This window comes from Microcaecilia unicolor, chromosome 1 (genome assembly GCF_901765095.1).
Source record: "Microcaecilia unicolor chromosome 1, aMicUni1.1, whole genome shotgun sequence".
Classification (NCBI taxonomy): Eukaryota; Metazoa; Chordata; class Amphibia; order Gymnophiona; family Siphonopidae; genus Microcaecilia; species Microcaecilia unicolor.
This window is the reverse complement of record NC_044031.1, coordinates 65,722,171-65,746,177: the sequence shown is the minus strand read 5'-3', so window position 1 is coordinate 65,746,177 and position 24,007 is coordinate 65,722,171. Positions and strand designations below refer to the sequence as shown.

Sequence of the window (24,007 nt, the reverse complement as noted above, 5' to 3'; positions counted from 1 at the left end):
GGGGGGGGGGTTCTATAAATGGTGCTCAAAAATCAGTACCGGAAAAAATGGTGCTAAGAGCAATTCTATGATGGACACTCTGGATGAGTGTCCTTTATAGAATGACGCTTAGTGCCGATTCCCATGCAGAAAGTTGAGCTGAAACCTGATGTAAATGCCAGAACCCAATTCATATAAATGATGTGACTCTATACTACTGTGCACAACTGTTCAGCATGCCCCTGACCTGCCCATGCCCCCCTCCCCTTTTGAGTTGTGCACTATGGGATTAGGTGCCTGGTGCTATAGAATAGTGTACAGGCAGATCCACCAGTAAAACCAAATTACTGCCAATTTACTTCATTAATTGGTTGTTACGATCAATTAATTGATATTATCAGCTCATTAACCAATTTGTTTGCAAACGCATCTTGGATCCATACCCAAATTTCAGCACCATATATAGAATCTGGAGGTATAAGTGTACACATTTCATCTTGTTTTTTTTTGTTGTTGTTTCTTTTATTACTTTTTGCCTTGTTTATCTTCACACCCCAGAATGCACATTCAAACAACAAAAACTAATGCTCATTAGCCCCTACACTAGAGCAGGGTGGGCAACCACAGTCAGGTTTTCAAGATTTCTGCAATGAATGTGCATGAGATCTATTTGCCTACATTGCAGAAATCTTGAAAACCCTACTGAATTGTGGTCCTTGAACACTGGTTGCCCACCTCTGAGCTAAGAAATTTAAGATGTATATAAGAATAGCCATACTGGGTCAGACCAATGGTCCATCTAGCCCAGTATCCTGTTTCCAATAGTGGCCAATCCAGGTCACAAGTACCTGGCAGAAACCCAAATAGTAGAACATTCCATGCTACCAATCTCAGGGCAAGCAGTGGCTTCCCCCCTGTCCATCTCAATAACAGACTATGGACTTTTCCTCCAGGAACTTATCCAAATCTTTTTTTAAACCTAGATACACTAACTGCTGTTACCACATCCTCCGGAATCGAGTTCCAGAGCTTAACTATTCTTTGAGTGAAAAAATATTTCCTCCTATTTGTTTTAAAAGTATTTCCATGTAATTTCATTGAGGTCCCCTGGTCTTTGCACATTTTGAAAGACTGAAAAATTGATTCACTTTTACCCATTCTGTTCCATTCAGGATTTTATAGACCTCAGTCATATCCCCCTCAGCCTCTCTTTTCCAAGCTGAAGAGGCCTAACTTCTTTAGCCTTTCCTCATATAGGAGGAATTGCATCCCCTTTATCATTTTGGGAAGTCTGCTTTAAAATTTACCCTCAGATTTGCTCTGTGTCCAGCAGCATCTTCCCTCCCCCTCCCCCCCCCCCCCCCCCCCCCCCCCCCCAGTCTGCCCTTTTTGCTGGTCAGGCAAAGATGTTGTTTTTAATATAAATTTTTGGTTTCATCCATAAGGAGCATAACTTGGGAAGGGATGTTGTACTTCACACCTGCTAGTACTGAACGTGAGACATAAGAAAGGACACAGTTTCAAATGGTAGACAGTCAGGAAACCGCTGAACATTTTGGCAAATAAGAATGCTACTGAATCAAAGACTATCAATCACAAATGTTCTCAGTCCCTCTCTGGTACCTCTGGCCAACAGAGAATAATAGCTTAGAAAAGCGGTTTGCCTTTTGTTATGATTGTGAACGGGTAACTCCTCACTCAGAACCAATCCTACTGTTACGTAGCAGAATTTAGGAAGCAGTAAGCAGCACTTTATAGCTGCCCTCACTGAGGGACGGGGCCTTTAAGCACCAGCCCACACAGAAGACCTGCCATGTCCTGCCCCTTCCAACAGGAAGTCTGTGTGAGGATCAGCAGGATGTAGCAGCACTTAAGTGTGAGCCTATGCTTGAGTTCTTGCACCACACTGACTTTCATTATAGTGGGAGCCAAGGGTGGAGTGAACAGATGAGGGAGAGATGAGACTCTGGATGCCTTAGGGATAGAACGGAAAAGATGATACTGGACACTTGGAAAAAGATAGAGAATGGAAGGGTAGATGCTGGACACAATAGAAGATGCTGGACATATGGAAAGGGGTAGAAAAGGGAAGGGGGTGCTGGACACATGAGAAGATGCTGGATATATGGAAAGGGGTAGAAAAGGGAAGGGGGATGCTGGACACAAGGAAAGAGGTAGAAAAGGGAAAGGGGGGATGCTGAACACATGAGAAGATGCTGGGCACATGGGAGGGGTGGGAATGGGAAAGTCAATTGCTAGACACATGGAAAAGGGAAGGGAAGAAGGGAGATGCTGAACCACAAGAGTGGGTAGGATCTTGAGCCATCCCAGGAGTGCATGGCTGAAGGTTCACTTAAGGCGTAAAATGCCCTTGGCCCCTCTCCCCCCTTACCTTTTCATTCTTAAGGCTTGAGTTCAGCAAGTCTGCATATTGGTTTGGAGATTAGGAAGTGTGTGTAATGCATTCTTTCAAATATGGAGGTGAACTTGTTGTGCAAGCAGGACTCTCTCAAATTATTTCTCCTATTAGGTTTAGGTTTTGAGCAGATAGAGGCAGGGAAGTGCTGAGGCCCATAACTTTGGTTCACCCTAGTGCTGCTGCCTGGCACAGCTGATCATGAAACTATGAGCCACATCAAATGCTCAGGCTCAGGAAGAGAATTTTCCTCCATATCCGTGTGACCACAAAGCACACTGCACAATATAAAAAAGCCTGATTTATCAAAGGTTTGCTTTCCATTCTGTGAGTGACAGCTGAGCTCTTTGGCATTTTCCCACCAGTTTGACTTTAATTTTATGTCAGCAATTTTCTAACAGTCCAAAAGATGCAATTTAACAGGCTGAGCTATTCCTTTGCTGAGAAAATAACCCTTAGTGATTAGGGGTCCTTTTGCTAAATTGCATTAAGCAGATAATGTGAGGTTTACCGTATGGTAGACAGTAGCGCAGACCTGTAGTACATAAGTATTGCCATGCTGGGACAGACCAAAGGTCCATCAAGCCCAGCATCCTGTTTCGAACAGTGGCCAATCCACATCACAAATACCTGGCAAGATCCCAAAAAAAGTACAAAACATTTTATACTGCTTATCCCAGAAATAGTGGATTTTCCCCAAGTCCAATTTAATAATGGTCTATGGACTTTTCCTTTAGGAAGCCATCCAAACTTTTTAAAACTCTGCTAAGCTAACCGCCTTTACCTCTTTTTCTGGCAACAAATTCCAGAGTTGAATTACACTTTGAGTGAAGAAACATTTTCTCCGATTTGTTTTAAATGTACTACTTTGTAGCTTCATCGTATGCCCCCTAGTCCTAGTATTTTTGGAAAGCGTAAACCGGTGCTTCACGTCTACCTGTTCAACTCCACTCATTATTTTAAAGACCTCTATCATATGTCCCCTCAGCTGTCTTTTCTCCAAGCTGAAGAGCCCCAGCCGCTTTAGCCTTTCCTCATAGGGAAGTTGTCCCATCCCCTTTATCATTTTCATCGCCCTTCTCTGTACCTTTTCTAATTCCACTATATATTTTTTGAGATGCGGCGACCAGAATTGAACACAATATTCGAGGTTTGGTCGCACCATGGAGCGATACAAAGGCATTATAACGTCCTCATTTTTGTTTTCCATTCCTTTCCTAATAATACCTAACATTCTATTTGCTTTCTTACCCGCCACAGCACACTGAGCAGAGGGTTTCAAAATATCAACAACGACAGCGAAATCCCTTTCTTGGCCGGTGACTCCTAACGTGGAACCTTGCATGATGTAGCTATAATTCGGGTTTCTCTTTCCCACATGCATCACTTTGCACTTGCTCACATTAAATGTCATCTGCCATTTAGACACCCAGTCTCCCAGTCTCATAAGGTCCTCTTGTAATTTTTCACAATCCTCCTATGATTTAACTACTTTGAATAACTCTCCTGAGTTAAAAAGGCAGCCACTGAGGTAAAATGCTTGCCCTAGGATTGGTAGTGCAGAATGTTGCTACTAATTGGAATTCTGCCAGGTACTTGTGCCCTGGATTGCAGGGGCGTAGCCAGATAGCAGATTTTGGGTGGGCCTAGGCAAGAAGTGGGTGGGCACCAAGTGTTCTCCCCCCCCCCCCCTCCCACCACCACCAAAAAATATCTCAGCTGGCGGGACAATGTTTCTCTCCATCTTGGCAGCCTGCAGCAAGCATGCGCTGAAAAATGAGAATGCGCAGGTGCCAGTATCGTGGAGAGCAGCATTTTTCTTACCATCAGGATGAAGTCTTCAGCTGGAGGAGCTTGGGATCCCCAACAGCTACCGCTAAACGTGTGCTACTGTTGGGTGGGCCTGAGCCCTAACTGGATGGGCCTTGGCCCACCCAGACCCACCTGTGGCTACGCCACTGCTGGATTGGCCACTGTTGGAAGCAGGATACTGGGCTAGATGGACCATTGGACTGACCCAGTGTTACTACTCTTATGTTTTTATGCTTAATGCAGGAGTGGGTGAGATCTGGGTGTGATATGTGTGGAAGAAGGAGCGTCTAGCTGTGACAGCTAGTGCACGGGTCATTGCCATACACTAGCTGTCGGGAATGCCAATATAGCACAGCAGAGCTCACTGCTACTTCAGGAGAAGGCAGTAAATGAAGTTTTGCTACCAGCAGTGCAGGTTATGTAATGTAGCACTCTCCCCCGGCCCTGATTCCCTCAGTCACCCTTTCCATTCCTCAAACAGCACCCAATCCCTACCCCACACCCCCAATCCACAATTAAGAGCCCCTTGCACCCCGATGCATAGTAGCCCCCTGCTCCCTGATCCACTGTAAAGAACCCCCCCATACTCTCCAAGCAACACTTCAAGTCCCTACCAATGAGAAGAACCCAGCATGAATATGGACCCCCCCCCCCACCCCCTGACAAACCTGCCTGCTGCCAGCCAAACATTCCTTCACCCCCACATTTGCCCCTGGGACCTAACGGGGGCCATATTGGTGGGGCAGTGGGTCCTGTGTAGCAAGAATCCCCTTTTGCTGCCGCTTGGATTGGTGCTTGATTCCAAAATGGCACTGCTGACTCCCAGCAGTAGTCTTGCAGTACTAGTGGTAATATCACAAAACTACCGTGAGGGGTCTTTGGTGCCATTTTGGAATCAGGTGTCAACCCGGGTGGCAGCAAAAGAGGTTTGTTGACTCCCAAGACCCACTGCTCCACCAATGTGGACCCTGGGTAATTCTTGGGGGCAACTGGGGGTGGCTGGGGGGAAGCTAGAGTGGAGGGCCAGGTTCGGCTGGCAGCAGGTTAGTTTGCCAAGAGGGCAGCATTAATGCTCATGGGACTGGGTTGTTGTCATTGTTTGGGGCTTGGTATGTTGTTCAGGGGGTATGGGGTTCTTTACAGTGGATTGGGGGTACAGGAGGGTTCATTATAAGTAGATTAGGGTTGCAAGTGGTTGTTATTTGTGAATCAGGGGTGCAGGGGGTTCTTTACTATTCATCTAGGGTATGGAAGGTTCTTAATTGTGTATTGGGTGTACGGAAAGGGTTATTTCAGTAGATTGGTGGGTGCCAGGAGGTTCATTACAGTAGATTGGGAGTGTGGGAAGAAACTCTACAATGGATCAGGGAGTAGGGTTAGAACTGGGTTCTGTTGGGGAAGATGGCGTGAGTGATTGGAGACTGAAAGGGAAATGGGACTTGATATACCGCTTTTCTGAGGTTTTTTGCAACTACATTCAAAACGGTTTACTACTACTACTACTACTATTTAGCATTTCTATAGCGCTACAAGGCGTACGCAGCGCTGCACAAACATAGAAGAAAGACAGTCCCTGCTCAAAGAGCTTACAATCTAATAGACAAAAAATAAAGTAAGCAAATCAAATCAATTAATGTGTACAGGAAGGAGGAGAGGAGGGTAGGTGGAGGCGAGTGGTTACAAGTGGTTACGAGTCAAAAGCAATGTTAAAGAGGTGGGCTTTCAGTCTAGATTTAAAGGTGGCCAAGGATGGGGCAAGACGTAGGGGCTCAACAGCCTTCAGTAAGGCAGCTCATTGCATAATGAACAGCATGGCAAAAATCCATCTACACAAAAGGACCTTACAGAGACCTTGAGAATCTTTGGAGATGAAGTGCCTGGACTAAACATGCAAGCTGTAGAACACAAGAACTGTGCAGGAAATACAAACATAACAATATTAATGGTTTAGCGTCTGCTGTCTATGGAATGTTACTAGAAAAATCTGTCATTGAAGCAGAGAGCATCAGATTTTATCCAAGCTGCAGACAGAATCATAAGTAAAACAAATTGTTCTCTATGACTGTTACAGCAGTCTCAGCAAGACGCGGCGTTTCACTTTCAGCTGTCTTTGGCGAGGGGAGAGCGGGAAGTCAGCAAATCCCTTCTCGCTCCCTAAGCAAACTGCGGACTGTCTCAAAGGCCTGATTGACTGCTGGGCTCTGTAAGGATGACCATGGATTCTGGCCTTTCAGTGCTTTACTTTCTGCTAAATATTTCCATGCAGTATACAAGTCCGACCATAATTCTGTGTCCTGATACCAAACAATAACAGCCTTTCACTAACTCATTCCAATACAACCAGTTTTAAACATGTGCTTTACAAGGCAATATCATACACGCATAAATCTTCAGATTAGGCTTACCTATTTATTTCAGCCAGTACTGATTACCCAATATATCACATTTATGGCACCACCATCTACGGACTACTAAACCTTTAGTCACATAATACAACACCATACCACACTTTACACAATTTTCTAACAAGCACATTAAGTTTCTCTTGTGTTTCACATATTAAAGAGTATATGTGATAATCACCATTTCACTACTGAAAATTTCAGACAGAAGCATCTCTTGTCGTAAATTTTCTCCCTTTTGTTTCAAACTGCAACACAGTGCTGAAGTGGGAATAAACTAAGTCAACATTTCAGGGTTTACATTTCAGGGTTTACATTTCAGGGTTTACATATATTCAGGTACTTATTTTGTACCAGGGGCAATGGAGGGTTAAGTGACTTGCCCAGAGTCACAAGGAGCTGCAGTGGGAATTGAATGCAGTTCCCCAGGATCAAAGTCCGCTGCACTAACCACTAGGCTACTCCTGAAGAGAGGGATGCGGAAGGGACGAGAGTACGTCCGCACCAGAACTCTTTATTTGTTTACAGCAGGGCCTGCACTGCATTACATGCAGGGTCAGGTAGTGTGGTTACTCCTGCCCTATCTGCACCTGTATGTACCGTAGTGCCGGGCGGTGCAGTAAGTGTCTGATCTGTGCGGTAAATACAAGGCCGATGCTCAACAACATACCCCCTGCATCTACCACACATTCATTTTTGCATTGAACTTCACAACCTACTGCACTTTAGTAAAAGGGCCCCTTAATAATCTGACTTACACAACTTTAATATTGTGGTAATTATAATAATACTAGTAAAAAAGGCCCATTTCTCACACAAATGAAATGGGTGCTAGCAAGGTTATCATGTAATGGCGATTATGTTTTTAAGGGAACCATTAGGAGAAATGTTCTGTCATGATAAGTAATAATTGGGAAGGGTGTATAATGAGTAATAGGTGTGAGATACGGATTGTTTTATCTATGGTTTTTTTTTTTTGTTTTAATCTTTCTTTTTTTGTGATTTTTATTTATAATATTTTTTAAAAGATAAAGAGTAAGCAGACTCCATCCATGTCCAGCATTTCTCCTCTCTTCCCTCCCCTCAATCCATGCCCAGCATTTCTCCTCTCTTCCCTCCCCTCCATCTATGTGCATCTCTTTCCTGACTTCCCTCCCCTCCATCCATCCATGTCCAGCAACTCTCCATTCTCCCCTGCCCTCTCCTCCATCCACCCATATCCAGCAAATTTCCTCTCTCTCCTGCCCCCTCCATCCATCCATATCCAGCAATTCTCCTCTCTCCCCTGCCCTCCCCTCCATCCATCCACGTCCAGCAATTCTCCTCTCTCCTCTGCCCTCCCCTCCTGTCCTGTCCAGCGATCTCTTCTCTCCCCTGCCCTCCCCTCCTCTCCTGTCCAGCAATCTCTTCTCCCCCTACCCTCCCAACCATGTCCAGTGATTCTCCCTGCCCTCCCTCAGCTCCCTGACAGCCTTTCTCTCCATTCCTTCCCCCCCTCCTCGCGCGTTTAACCCTTTTACTTTCAGGCGCAGCGACGGCAGTGAAGAGGACAACACAGCTTCTCCCTTTCCTCACACAGTGTCCCGCCCTCGCGGAAACAGGAAATGCATCATCGCAGAAGGCGGGATACTGTGTGAGGGAAGAGAGAAGCTGGAGGTGAGCCTGCTGTGTTGTCCTTTTCACTGCCGTCGCTGCACCTGAAAGTAAAAGGGTTAAACACGTGCAAGGGGGGGAGGAACGGAGAGGAGGGCTGTCGATCAGGGAGCTGAGGGTGGTAAGGAGCGGAGGGACCATCAAAGAGCTGCCTGGCAGCCGTGCGTTTGGGGGGGGGGGCAGCAGCCAGGGGAAGGTCACGGTTGGGCTGCCTTCCCAAGCCTCTTATATGTGGCGCCTATGAATTCTGTCCTCCCATCCCATCCATGTCCATCAATTCTCCTCTGCCCTGCCCTCCCCTCCCCCTTCTGTTCCTCCCTCCCGTCGATGTCCCGCGATTCTTGCCTCCTGACATCATCTCGCTTCCAGCGTTCTCTTCCTCCTCATTTTTCCGCCCTCTGACGTCACTACGTTTTGACTCGAGGGCGGGGCAATGAGTGGGAATGGATGTTACGAACCCAGGCATCCAGACATAGAATGTTGGAGGTGCAAATTATTATATAGGAAGTGTCCTCGCTGTATGCCTTCACAGTGCTAGTTAGACATGGATTCAGCTTCACAAGCAGATCGACCTGCTTCTTAACTACTTCTTAACTACTAGATCAACTTGTTATAGCAAAGTAATGTAATAAACATAGACAAGTCGATATTCAAAAGCTCATATGCAGTCGGCACCTGATGCTAACCTCATCAGGGCTTTTAAAAACATTTTTTTAAAAATGCTATGCTAATCAATGAATAAATTCTGGCCAAACTCAATATCCATCCAAAATGTATCTGTTTAAAGTTAAGGGCAGGGTCAAAATTTATCCAGATAACAATATTCAGCCACTCTCCAGATAAACTTGTCCATTTAGTGGCTTACACAAATAACAGTCCTAACTTAGATGGGATAAGTTTAGGATTCAGATTTAGCACTCATACCTAAAAGAATAAGGGCTGCTGAATGTTGGATATAAAGGTCATCGGATAAATCATTTGCTTAAATGTATGCGTCAGCTGTGGTTTGGAACATTGATCCCAGACTTGAGATAAAATAGAATTAAAGAAAGAACCGTGCAGAGTCTCTGGGTTCATATACCTGCGAAAGAATGTTTCTTAGAACACATTGGTTGAATGCAGTGTGAAAAGCAAATATTTTCTTTGGAGTCTCAGATACAGCTGGTAGCTGTAACTCTAGCACTGAGCTCTTCCTTTGAAATTTATCATTCAGTGTAAACAATTTCCCCTCTTTCTGGGGGTGACCAACTGGGAAAAAGATTCCATCCTGAGTCAGAAAATATAAACCAGGGAGCATCCATTTAGAAATATACAGAATATCCCCAATATACAGGGTCCTTGAGTTAATCCATCCAACCTCAGGTCATAGGGTAGCAATATAACACAAAATATATGCCGTATGGTGTGAGCTGGTCACCCTTCCAAGACCGGGCCAGGGCTGAACCTGTTTAGTGTTCTTCACACAAAGTCACTGCTGGGCTATACACTTCTCCGTAATTCACCAGGACTCTGCCTCAAACACAGAGGGTAATGCAGCTGTCACCTTTTCAGCAGAGAGCTTTCCCAGCCAGCGCTTCCATCTCCCCCCTTCCAGCTTTCCACCATTGTCTTAATAAAGCTGCCTGAAAACCTCCCACACCTGGTTCAATTTCCCAATCAAGTCCTGGCTTCTCACTCTCCTGCCTAGAGTCCTTCACCTGACTCTGATTCCCTTCCTGCTGCAGTGCATTCTGGACCTTGTAGTTTCCTGTCTCCTCACAATGGACAAAATATTATTATTATTATTAAGATTTAGCTTACACCTTTTTCAGTAGTAGCTCAAGGTGAGTTACATTCATATACTCTGGGTATTTCCCTGTCCCTGGAGGGCTCACAATCTAATTTTGTACCTGAGGGTTAAGGGACTTGCTAAGATCAAAAGGAGCAGCAGCAGGATTTGAACCTGACTTCTCTGGTCCTCTAACCACTAGGATACAGTAATATAATTAGGAATGCTAAAGTGGTGAAGTGTTTGGGGGTCCTGTATGGACAGAAGAACACTTACTATTGATAAGGTCTGACTATTGTATTTTGGGGTTTTTTTTTAGTTCAAATCATTTTTTATTAAGTATAAGTAACATACAGTACAAAGTATCTTTAACATATGATTTTGTGAGGTTAAGGTACAGAATAGCAATATTATGCTCGAAAAAGTAATGTGCACATATATAATTATCAAATAACAATATTAAAATAGTATTACAACAATATAACATAACAATTTTGAAGTCTTGTTTCTAAGTCATATTGTTTAATTTGTTTAATTGTGTAGCTCTATAAAGTTGAGAACTGGGGACCAAATTAAATTAAACTTTTTTAATGCTTGACCTTTCTCAGCTATTCGTCTCTTATATGATAGTAGAGAACAAACATAATTCCTCCACCATTGAAACATTGTGCAAGAAGAACAGCCTTTAATGCAGTAGCCATGAAAATATCAAAAAGCATCTTTTGTGAGTCAGAAAGATCATCTTGAAATACTGATGAATGGAATATGAGTATACAATATGATGAGGTAGAATTTGTTTTATAATTTCCCAGACATTCAACCAATAATTTTGCAGCCAAGTGCAATCATGTAACATATGTCGCAAGGTACCAGTGTTCGCTTGACATCTCCAACAAACAGATGCCGTTTTGTTTCCTAAAATTTGGGAAGATTTAACAGGTGTCCATATCACTCTATTGGTGACAGAGAGTATATCGATTGCATACCTTATTGCTATATTTCCAATAATATGTCCATTGAGAAGACGATAGAGAATATTGTAACTCTGTTTCCCAAAAAGAGCTAATTAAATGTTCTTAGATATTTTAGAAGCAACATGAGTAGTCATATTAAGCACATTTAAAATATATTGTAAATCTGATTGGTGCATTTTAGAAAAGAAACTGCCCGATATTTGTCCACATAGTTCATGATCCATGATTGAATACAGGCTCTCTGATATTCAAAGCTATTTAACCTGCCAGACATGGCTACTGACCGGTTGGTGCCTAACTGAGGATATTCAGAGGGAGATAATCAGTTATCTCCTGCTAAATATCTACGGTTAGAGGCTAGCCACTAACTATACTATACTACAAATGTCTTGTATTCTGCAATATCTCAATAATAATTCATCTCAGATCAAATGTCAAGAGACAACCTCAGATAGGTGGAATTGCATAGTATATACAAAAAAAAAAAATCCATTCAACAACAATTCACAGCAGTATCACCAAATATATACATTTTCAAACATTTTCTAAATATCCACGCAACATAGCTGGTTAGGCATGGATATTCATCCTTTAACCAGTTATGTTCAGCGGTTAAAATAGGCCATATAAATAGTAGGCCTATCTTTAATTGCTAAAAAGTTAACAGCCTAGTGCTGAATATTGGCTTAACTGGTTAACGTTTTAGCGGTTTAAGAAAAACCGGATATTCAATGCCTGTCGCCGGAAGCGGTCTGGCACTGCCTATCTGGGTTTAATGTCGGCAGCGGACAGCTAAAGTACTGCCCGCCACTGGCTGGATCTTAGGTCCAGGGGGTTTAAACGATTTGTGTAAGGATCACACAGTGAGTGCTCAAGCTGAGAGAGGAACTAACGCCTTGGGTGAATCTCTTCATGAAGGCGGTTAATAAATCCCAATAAATAAATAATTAAATAAGTTTCATATTTTCTTACCTCTGCTCTTTTGTCATCATTCCCTGTTGCTAATTCTGCAAAGCACTGTAAAAATTCAAAAAAATATCTGCAAGCTGTATGTAGTACAGAAATCTCATTCATTTTGCTCCATTCTGTTTGCTCCTCCTTTGTGTGCAAATCAAAAGTCAGAATGAAAATGAATTGGGAAGGGTTTGACAAGTTCCTTTACAGGTAACTTCCAGTATCTATCTACAAAGGGTCTTCATGATACTACTGGAGAGACGGGGAAAGAAGCAGTGAACCCCAACAATTAGAATTTCCAAACCTCTGTCACATTACTGCATCACCTTCTGCCTCTCAGGCTAAAAGAAGTATCACACCATACAAAAAGAGATTTATGGGTGCCTGTTTCTGTTTTTTTCTTTCAGATCATTGAAGTGAATGGAGGACCGTAGAAAAGGAAACATGTGGCTGTAAAATACAGAAACCAAACATATAACGAGGAATCCAATAAAATTTATATGGAAATATGATGTTTGATTTTAACAAAATATTTCTAAAAAGCAAGGAAAAGACCTCAAAACGCTCGACTTTACTTTATCTTTGTAAAGCTGCTTTATAGCACTTCATGAGAATCAGTGAAGGTTTTTATGAACCAATTAAACTTTGAAGTTAGCATTGATATTGTTAATATATTAAAAAAAAAAACTTTTTTGTAAAAAAGAGCAAAATTGCTAAAAACTTTTTGGAAATAAATTAAAAGTTAAAATAATTCTTTCCAAGCAAGGTTTTTATGACCAGTGATGAACACCACGCCCGCAGTTAAAGCCGCCGAAAACTGAAAGTAAGCGGTCGGGCGTTTTGAGGTTTTTTCCTTGCTTTTTAGAAATATTTTGTTAAAATCAAACATCATATTTCCATATAAATTTTATTGGATTCCTCTTTATATGTTTGGTGACCTTGTACCTTGGAGTCCTGTATGGTGATCCTCTTGCTATTGTTTACTTTTGTAAAATACAGAAAAATGCATGCTTTAAAAAAAAAATGGGAATCGGGCTATTTTGGTATCTCTGAGCTCTTAGCTCACCGATTACTCTGAATGTCAGAGCAATTAAAACAGTGAACTGGGTATTTGTAAAGAAACGTAGGGCTATAAAGAGCAACAAGAAAAGATTAACCTGTTTGTTGACCATTTTTCTGGAGCTATACTCATTTCATCACATCGAAACAGAATGAGCAGAAAAAGCAGAGCATGTTGAGGCATGAATATACCACAGACTGCAGTACAAAGGTGGTTTGTAGAAAAATGCTATCAGTTGCCTTCAGTGAACAGAGCCGCCGAGAGGGGGAGGCAGGGGGGACAAAATTCCCCGGGCCTCCAAGGGGGGCCCGGCGCCGGGGTCAGGCCCCCGGCGCAGCAGTCCCTGGTCTCACCTGCCTGCCTCCTCAGCTCCGGGTCCCCTGCATTCGAAGTGGCAGTCATAGATCGCCTCCCTTTGGGCCTTCCCTCCCTGTGTCCCGCCCTCGCAGAAACTGGAAGTTACATCAGACGAGGGCGGGACACAGAGATGTTTAGCGCTGGTCCATTGGAACCTCTCCTTTTTTTTAAAACCCCTTATCCTTACTGACTTCTTTCTCTCTATTCCGTCCTGGCATGAGTGATTTTGCTGTCCTATTATAAACTAGCATTCATTTCTTACTTTATGTTTAGCCTGTACACTGCTCTGCTCATCAGTTGAGTGGTACAGTAAATTTCAATAAACTATAAACTGAACATTGATTACATTATGGCTTGTTACCTACATATACCAGAAGTTCAATGCAAGGTACAAAGAAAGAGGTCAGAGCAAACTCCATGAAATACATTAAATATAAACAGATCGAATTATAAAAACGCTTGCAAAATAAAAAAAAGTTTTCAATAGTCTCCTAAAAAGGAGATAATCATTTGTTAACCTTATAGAACCTGGAAGTGAATTCTATACTCAGGCTGCCTGATAGATCAAAGAAGACTGAAACATTTTCAATGAGGTTACTCCCTGAACATTACGAAAACTAAGTTACATTTGATTTCTGGTATTATGAAACCTATTACTATTTAACGGCTGGAAAAAAAAACCAATCTGAATAAGTAAGCAGATAAAGTTAGGACAGCAAAACGTTATAGTTATAAAAGGGTCCTTTTACTAAGCCACAGTAAAAAGTGGCTGTGGTAGTGTAGGTGCATATATTTGGCGCGCGCCGGGCCAGTTTTACCGCATCTGCAAAAGGCTTTTTTTTTTAATGGGACGGGAAAAGAGCATGCAATAAAACTGAAACCGGCGTGCATCCAAAACCGGCCTGAGCCTTTAATGCCATTGGTTGATCTAGCAGTAAGGGCTCACGCACTACACACGTGGTGATTAGTCAGCACGCGCCAACTGCCAATTATCACCAGAAACGACGCACATGGGAGGAAATAAATAAATCATCCAGGCATTATGGGGTATGCCAAATCTAAAATTACCACCAGGGGGCACGGTAGCCTGGCAGTAGTTTCATTTAGGCGCACACTGCATGCGCATAGCACCTAACGCGCCTCTGTAAAAGGGCTCCAGAATTACCTCTTAAAATCAGTGCCATCCCCAAAAGTCCACTAGGTGGCACAGTAGGACTGAAAGTGAAAGTTCCTATCATCACTGGTGCCTCCGATTCTTTATATTACTCTAATGACAAAAGCACAGGTGCAGAATCATTTTCTAACAGGTCGCTAGATAGAGACCATATGGGTGCCTATTTTGGTCCTGTTTTATAGACATAGATGCCTAGGTATCGTTATGACATTGCCTCACAAATCCTACAGAAATTGTAATATGAACCTTTTCAATGTATATGCATATTTTACAAAGACCACACATACATCTCGACTCCCAAGCACACATACACCAAAGTCTTATACAAGTACACATGTTCCTGTTATTATGGATACATGTATGTTTGGGGTCATTTTATAAAAGGTATATATGTAGGGGAAAACCCTGTAAAAAACTGTTCCCTGTATGTGGAAATCAAAGGACTGAGGGTCCCCTGCTGGACAAGCTTTCTCTAGTAATTAACTCTCAGATTAAGATTAGACAAAGGTTAGGTACTAAACTGAACCTTATTCGCACATATCCAAATGGAATAATGCAGCAATCACAATTTTTTGCTCGGTGGAACACAAAAAAAGCCTCCAGTATCTACAAATCTCGTCATCCTTCCTTTGGATTTTCTTTAAACAGAGATCACAGAGGCTAACTCGCATTATTGTCTCTATAGCAAAAATGTCAGCTTACTCTGAAGTTGTTCTGGTTGCTGGAAAAATATAGGGAGCCTTTTAATAAAGTGTACAAAGCAGCAAGCACATGTGGGTCAGACAAATACAGGATCTTTTTGGGGTGGGGAGAGGAGGGTGGCCAAGGTTAACATGGATGAGCACAGTGGCGTCGCGAGGGCAGCTGACACCCGGGGCGGGTCGCCGCTGCGCACCCCCCCCCCCCGGGTGCAGCGCGACGCACCCTCCCCCCTCCGTAGTGCAACACCCCCCCGCCCGCGAGAACATACCTGGAAGGCGGTAGAGGGGCGGGTGGACGGGCCAATCCGCCGAGAGCACGCCGCTGGGAGGGTGTCGGCGCCTCGCTGGTTCCTTGCTCTCTCTGCCCTGGAATAGGAAGTAACCTGTTCTGGGGCAGAGAGAGCAAGGAACCAGCGAGGCGCCGACACCCCCCAGCGGCGTGCACCTGGGGCGGACCGCCCCACCGCCCCCCCCCTTCCTACGCCACTGGATGAGCACTAGATATACATGTTTGAACTATGCTAGTAACACTCTTTTTTCATTCTTTATTTATAGTAATCACTCACACACACACAAGGAGTGACACGGACTGCACATACTGCAGCAGGACATGTGTATCCACTTCTTCCCTAGCTGAGATTATTTAACCATCTCTGACCTGATGTGCAACTTTCTTTAAATCAGTCACCTTACTTTCTAAGTCTTCTTACTCTCTTACCTATCTATATGTTCCATCTTTGCTTATACCCTACACTGTCAATTAAAATGTTCTGTTACATATTGTGTTGACATTGTAAGTAGTATACTATTAGGCTTATTTTCGAAAGAGAAGGGCGCCCATCTTTTGACACAAATCAGGAGATGGGCGTCCTTCTCCCAGGGTCGCCTAAACCGGCATAATCGAAAGCCAATTTTGGGCGTCCTCAACTGCTTCCTGTCGCAAGGGACGGCCAAAGTTCATGGGGGCGTATCGGAAGCATAGCGAAGGCGGGACTTTGGCGTGCTTAACACATGGGCATCCCTGACAAGCACTTGGCCGACTTTACTTCACCCATTTTTTCTTGCAACCAAGCTTCAAAAAGGTGCCCGAACTGATCAGATGACCACCAGAGGGAATCGGGGATCACCTCCCCTTACTCCCCCAGTGGTCACTAACCCCCTCAAAATGTTTTAAAAATATTTTTTGCCAGCCTATATGTCAGCCTCAAATGTCATACTTAGCTCCCTGACAGCAGTATGTAGGTCCCTGGAGCAGTTTTAGTGGGTGCAGTGCACTTCAGGCAGGCAGACCCAGGCTTGGATTTGGTCGTTTCTGAGATGGGCGTCCTCGGTTTACATTATCGCTAAAAACCGGGGATGACCATCTCTAAGGACAACCTAAATGTGGAGATTTGGGCGTCCCCGACCGTATTATCGAAACGAAAGATGGACACCCATCTTGTTTTGATAGTACGGGTTTCCCCGCCCCTTCACGAGGACATCCTGCGAGGACGCTCTCAGGAGAACTTGGGCACCCCGTTTGATTATGCCCTTCCACGCCATACTTTGTATTGTTATTTGAATATTTTTACTGCTGTAATTGCCTATTGCTCATGTTTGATCTATTCTTACTGTACACTGCCTTGAGTGAATTCCTTCAAAAAGGCGGTAAATAAATCTTAATAAATAGATAAATAAATATAACATTTCGTAAGACATTGTTATTTTCTATGTCTCACCAACCAAGAATTTCAAACAAAACTGAAAATACTAAACTGTTTTTACAAGGAAGTGTTTACAAACCACTACACTACTGTACTCTCCTCCTCCCTCAAATCCCTCCCTCTAAACAAAAATCACTAGCCCATCTCATACCAATTGAAAAGGTTTCCAATTTTTTTTTTTTCAAAATTTAGTCAAGGATTTATGTTTCAGCACTGTAAGCTTGGACATGCTCCAGATATGCCATATTTCTGTGTGAAGTTCTCTCCGTTGCGGTACTCGAGGTTGTTCCAAGCTCATGCAGGTGCTAATCTTGCTGCCATGCAGTAAAATCAGAATAAACAATTTTCTTTCATAGTCAACTCTGGAATAGGCTGATTTAACAAACAAACTAGGGCAGCTCTCTCTATTTTTTGTTTGTTTGTTTAAATATGGAACTAAGTTCCACACAATCCCTCCTTTCAGTACCCTTCTCCACCATCGCCAACTCCAGGCTCCGCCCTTTCTGCCTCGCCTCAACCCATGCTTGGAATAAACTCCCTGTGACCATTCGCCAGGCCCCCTCCCTGCCCATCTTCAAATCCTTACTCAAAGCCCATCTCTTCAATGTTACCTTCAGCACCTAACCACCATACCTCTATTCAGGAAATCTAGACTGCCCTAACTTGACATTTCGTCCTTTAGATTGTAAGCTCCTTTGAGCAGGGACTGTCCTTCATTGTTAAACTGTACAGCGCTGCGTAACCCTAGTAGCGCTCTAGAAATGTTAAGTAGTAGTAGTAGTAGTGACTAAGTTCCACACAAGTTAACTCCCAAAATGCTTGAACCTGAGGACTTTCCCGCCAAATGTGGAAAACTGTTCCTTTGAGTCCACAACCTCTCCTGCAGCAGTCCCACACACTCTGGTTGTGTACTACCAATGGGATAAAATTGTACATCCATTTTACCCCCAAAAAGTACAAATAGGTATCTTGTGTGTGCCATCATTATTTATTTATTTATTTATTAGGATTTATTTACCGCCTTTTTGAAAGAATTCACTCAAGGCGGTGTACAGTAAGAATGGGTCAAACATGAGAAATATGCAGTTACAGCAGTAAAAATCATAAATCTGTGTCCACTGCTGTACTGTTAAAACTCAATTCATATTCTGCTCCCTATCCAATGCAAATTTCAGTTTCTCAGAAAGTGTGGGAGTGAATATTATATATAGAATTTTTACATCACCCTTATCCCCCCCCCCCCCCCCACACACACACACACACTCTTTGAGGAGTTCTTCAAAAGCTGTTAAAGTTTTCTGCAGATCACGTATCACTTCTCTTAGCTGGAGATATGAATAGATTGAACGGTTCTGTATCTGATAGGCACATTGCAGGGCTGTAAATGGGATTATATGGCCTTGCCTCCATAGCTGACCTGGTTACTGCCTGGTTATTGCCAGGCTACCGGGGGAGTCCTTACCGCCTCCTAATGTAGATAATAAACATAGTTATGCACCCTGGAGTAGAGTCAAAGGGCAAAGGCCATAAATCGTGAAGCAATGAAACTTATGATCTGATATGATATCCTTACCGGCAAACAGGCCTGGGAAAGGAGGAAGCATAAACAAACATGGGAATGTGGTTTAGCAGGTGAGAGAAACCAGATGGCTTTGAAAGAAGACTGGATGATCCTGGGTAAGATAACTTGTTGAAGAGTTGTAAATCATTGTTAAATACAAAGTGTATAAAAATAGCTGTTTCAGTCCAGTATGTTGGAGCAAAAGATACAGCCAGCATATTTATGCAGTAGTTCTATTCTCCCATGAGAAAAATATTAATTGTATCAATACTTGGTAAGCGGATAAAATTACCTTTCTCATAGACGCGGCCTTGATCTTTTATCTCTGCAAATCGTGGGTAACTGGTATATGAAGATTTGGAGAGGTGGTAAAAAGACCTACACATTTAACACTTTTATAGGTTTAATTCATTAAATAGAAGGTGGTAAGGGCTACCCCAGGAACTGGCTGCATGGCAAGTGTTTAACTTACTGCACAGCCATTTCCTTCCTTTAAAAAAAAAGTATTTTACCAGAAACAGTAAAAAAAGAACCTTGGCGCATGGCAAACCCACATTCCTTTTACTATCACTTGAACAAGGTTCCCTATATTTGCAATACCATATCTAATGCTATCAGGATGGTTCCAAATTATTCACTTTTTTGAAAGTGATTGAAAACATTTTTATTTGATTTACATCAATATGTATTTTAAATTACATATATACATATATTTTTAATTGTGTTAATTAATATATTTCAAATTGTACATTGCAATCTTTTTCCCCATTACTGTTTAGGTTTTCTTTTTGTAAGTCGTATAGGACCTTTGTTGGGATTTTACGACTAATCAAGTTAGATTAGATTTGTCCTTTAGATTGTAAGCTCTTTGAGCAGGGACTGTCCTTCTATGTTTAAATTGTACAGCGCTGCGTAACCCTAGTAGCGCTTTAGAAATGTTAGTAGTAGTAGTAGTAGTAATGCTTTTGCGACAGCAGTTTTGGTGTCTTCTCACTCCCGATGGCTCCTGTTACTCCGTCCAATGTGTGGTCAAGTCAATAGAACAAACTACATTGTATTAATTTAGCGCATACAGCAAACATTCAAAAGTCTGTTGAAAAATCTGAAAGGGACTTGAGATTTTGTTTCAAGAATTCTCCCCACTCCCCCCCCAGAAGAAACGAAGGCAAGAGAAGTTTTTAGATAACTGCATGATACTAAATATTACCATTTGTTACCTGGAGATCCTACCATTGATTTACAACAAGAAATCTTTCAAGTTGTTGAGTAAGCATTTTGTAGAGGTTTTATAACTCCACAACATCCTAAGATTTCTGTATTTAACATAGTGCCAAAAGTCTATAAATCATTACAGAACACCCCCCCTCCCCGGGACACCCAATTGTCTCCTTTGGTGATTCAGTTTATCCTGATTCATGGATCATTTTTTGAAAACATACGTGCCAAATCCAATCATACTTGAAGGACATTCTGCATTTTTTTGACATATGGGGAGAACAAGCCCTGATGTGAAAGCTTGTGGCTGTATGGTACATGCTTTAATGACATGGCTGATAACACCAAAAGCAGTTAACTACATCTTTTAAAAGTGGAGCTAACTGTTCCACATTATTTGCTGCATTAGCAGTTAATGAATACACATTTAGATCCACCCACAATAACTGTCATGCGCATTCCCTGTCCCCTACTGCACATTAGCATAAAATCCTGCATTAGGTGTTTAACATAGGATTTAACATGCATTAACTCTATACCAACATGCCAGTTCATTTTTTAAACTTTCATTAAGCACTTAACATGCCTAAAAACCCACACTAAGCACCTAACACAGCTTAGCAAACAGGCCCTTTGTTTTAAAATGTCTAATCACTTTCTTGGACATTTCTAGCAACCACACTGCCTTAGGTAAATAAATGCAACCTCTCTCAGCGTTCAAGAGCCTTATCACTGCATAGATTAGGCAAGATGCATTCAGATCACCAGAGTAAATGATTCACAGTGCAGTAGCATGGTTTACAAATTTCCTTCAACTTCTATTTAATAAGGTTGGCCAGGAGCTATGAAAATCCACTAAAATAGGAGAAAAGATGCACGTTTAGATAGAAATGAATATTTTTCAATTTCTTTGGCAGCAGCCTACCCTGGGATCATTGGCGTGTATAGCAGAGATAATAGGAGTAAGACAGAAACAGAGAGACTGGCACTCACACATAAGAACATACTGGATCAGACCAGTGGTCCATCTAGCCCAGTATCCTGTTTTCCAACAGTAGCCAATCCAGGTCACAAGTACAAGTCAAAAACCCAACTGGTAACATTCCATGCTACCAGTCCCGGGGCAAGCACTGGCTTCCCCGTGTCAATCTCAATAACAACTATGGACTTTTCCTCCAGGAGCTTATCCAAACCTTTTTTTAAAATCCAGATATGCTGCAATAAAGCACAGGAAGCTTGCCACACAGCTTAAGGTGGGTTCTGTACATAGGACCCAATATTCAAAGGGGTTTAACAGGGCTTCTGATCTTGCTAGCTGTCGATTTTCAGTAGTACTTAACCAGGTAGTGCGCTGAATATTTCTGATAACTGGCCATTCCCTAACTGGTTACCTTAGAGGCAGTCTGGGGGCAGAGTTTGGTCAGAACCACAACTTAGCTGTGATATTCGGTCCGCTAATCATCTAAGTGAGCATATGAGTGAAGGAGTGGCCTAGTGGTTAGTGGAGTGGGGGAGTGGCCTAGTGGTTATGGAACACTTTTGGCATCCAGAGGTGGTCAGTTCAAATCCCATTGCTGCTCCTTGTGATCTTGGGCAAGTTACTGAGGAGTCCTTTTACAAAGGCGCACTGAAAAATGGCTTGCGGTAGTGTAGGCATGGGTTTTTGGCGTTTGCTGATCCGTTTTTTAGCGTGCCTGTAAAACAGGCCTTTTTAAAATTTTTGCCGAAAATGGACGTGCGGCAAAATGAAAATTGCCGCGTGTCCATTTTGAGTCTGAGACCTTACCGCCAGCCATGGACCTTGCGGTAAAGACTCACATGGTAACTGGGCAGTAATGAGCTATGTGTGCCAAATGCCACTCTGCGTGCGTCCATTACGCGTGCCCGAAAATAAAAAATATTTTTCAGACATGCGTATCGGACGCACGCCAAAAATGAAATTACCGCAAAAGCCACGCGGTAGTCGGGCGGTAACTCCATTTTGGCGTGCATTGACACTTACATGGCTTAGTAAAAGGATCACTTAATCCTTCATTGCCTCAAGTACAAACTTAGATTGTGAGCCCTCCAGGGACAGGAAAATACCCAGCGTACCTGAATGTAACTCGCCTTAAACTACCGCTGAAAAAAGTGTGAGCAAAATCTATATAAATAAATTTAGGACAACAAAAAGGCAATCTTAAATTTATGTATCAAGTTAACTGGGCACCAGTGTGAATATTGGCTGGTGCCCAGTTAATATCCAGGTCAGCGCACATACCCAGATATTGAATGCATGCCCCGGCATTAAATATCCAGGGTTAGTTCAGCTCGTGACTGTATATTACCCCCATAGTTTTCTGTGCTGTTATGGCCAACCCTATCCATAGAAGATTTAGCACACAAGAAAAGTGTGTGAAAAGAATTACGCAGAAATCAGTTCATCCATTGTTCCTGTGAATCCAATAGTAATGGAGGTAGTAGCAGCTATTAAATCCAGATGCAAAGAAGCGCACCAAAGACCCATGTCTAATGCTGGGGATTTAGTGCATGGTACAAGGAGGACTAAAAGGTTAGCTTGGTTTTCCGTGGTTAGCGTTGGTCAGGGTTTTGTGCCAGTTTCTTTTCTTGCTCCAGCATTCACTGGTCTTGGCTCCATGGATTACTGTGGCTATTTTACAATTGGTACAGAATGTCCTTGTTTACATTCTCATTGGCTGTGGTTACCAAGAGCACATTACACTCTTTTTACTTCTCGCTTCACTGGCTTCCCAGTGAATGGTGACCCTTATTTTGCTCTACAAGGGACTCACGGAATCACCTAAGTTTACCAAGTGGTGTTCTTTGCTGCTATACAGACTTACAGACTCCACACCACACCCCCTCCCCCTCCCCCAGACACATAACACATTGGTATAATCCAGTGGTTCCCAAACATTTTCAGTTCATGGCACCCTTCGTGTCCAAGCAACTTTTCACGGCACCCCCAACCTCCGCCCCCCCCTGGCCACACAGATCTGTGCCTCCCTCCAGGCACACAGGTCTCCATCTTTTGATCTGCACAAGTATATCACTGCGAGGGTGTCCCTATAACCAGCCCCTCCAAATAACACACTGATTACGATTTATAACAAATTACTATTCTACCTATGAAAAGTTATTCCATTATTATACTTCCTCTTTGTACATCTGTATGCTGCACAAGCCAGCATGTTTAAAAATATAAGAGAGATTAAATAAAAAATGCTACCAACAATAAAGAATGACAACTCGGATGCAGCAGCTCATAGGTTTGATTTCTTTTTTTTGAATGGGAATGGAAACAGAGACTGACTTATCGGCTTCCATTTTTTGACTTCATCCCATCTCCTGTTTTCATCCAACCTCCTTAGCAGTTGCCTCTGAATCCCGAACACCCTCTACTTCCTGTCCCCATTGGCCGTGACAAAAAAAAAAGTGTGGGGCCGCAGCAGCCTTCAGGCATGTGCTGTGGGCTCTGCTGGTCCTCTGCCCCCGCTGACGTTAACTTCAAGTTCCGGGGGTAGAGGACCGGCAGAACTGACAGCACATGCCTGAAGGCTGCTGCAGTCCTGCGTTTGCTTTTTTTGTTGTTTTTCTGCCGCTGCTGTATGCAGTAGCGGTTCGGGCAGGAGGGAGGTCGGGATTTGCCGCGACACCCCATAGAGGTCGCTGCGGAGCACCAGGGTGCCACGGTGCAGTTTGGGAAACACTGATAGTCTATTTGTGGCTAAGCCAGCCTTTTGTAATACGATGCCAGTTGTGCTTCACCTGGAAACTGATATTTCAAGATTTCAGAAGCAAACCAAAGCTTTTCTTTTTATGGCAGCCATTTAAGTCTTTCTTATTTTATAATGCTTTTCAAAACCATTGGCTTTTAATGTCTGCACTTTTTTTTATCTGAAGGTGTTATTTCTTATTTTTTGAGCTATCTTGAATTTAATGGTAAGTTAAATATAAATAAGAGCAAATAAATACACTTCTCCTCTCTCTTCAACCTTCTACCCTTCTTCGCTGGAACCAACAGGTCCAGGCCCTCAACTTGGCCTCAGGGTGGCAGCAATGGAAGAAAACCTCAGTGTGGAGCTTGCGGCCACAGAAATCTTGGGATGGGGTGGGGAAAGAAAGAGCTTTTTTTCGGGGCATCAGTCCATAATTGCTTTTCTATAGTAGGGGTGAATAACCTTACATGACCCATGAGGCACGGAAACAAAATTCACATTATCAAAGAGCCTTGGGTTTTGGAGAGAGGGGGTTCCCAGAGGCTGTTGCCTACATTAG

The 24,007-nt window shown here is 42.9% G+C and overlaps 1 protein-coding gene across 1 annotated transcript in view; it reads left to right on the top strand.

The window, feature by feature from the left end:
* LOC115466788 (elastase-1-like) overlaps positions 1 to 24,007 on the top strand; it is an 85,645-nt gene that overhangs the window by 38,440 nt on the left and 23,198 nt on the right. The window lies entirely within an intron of this gene.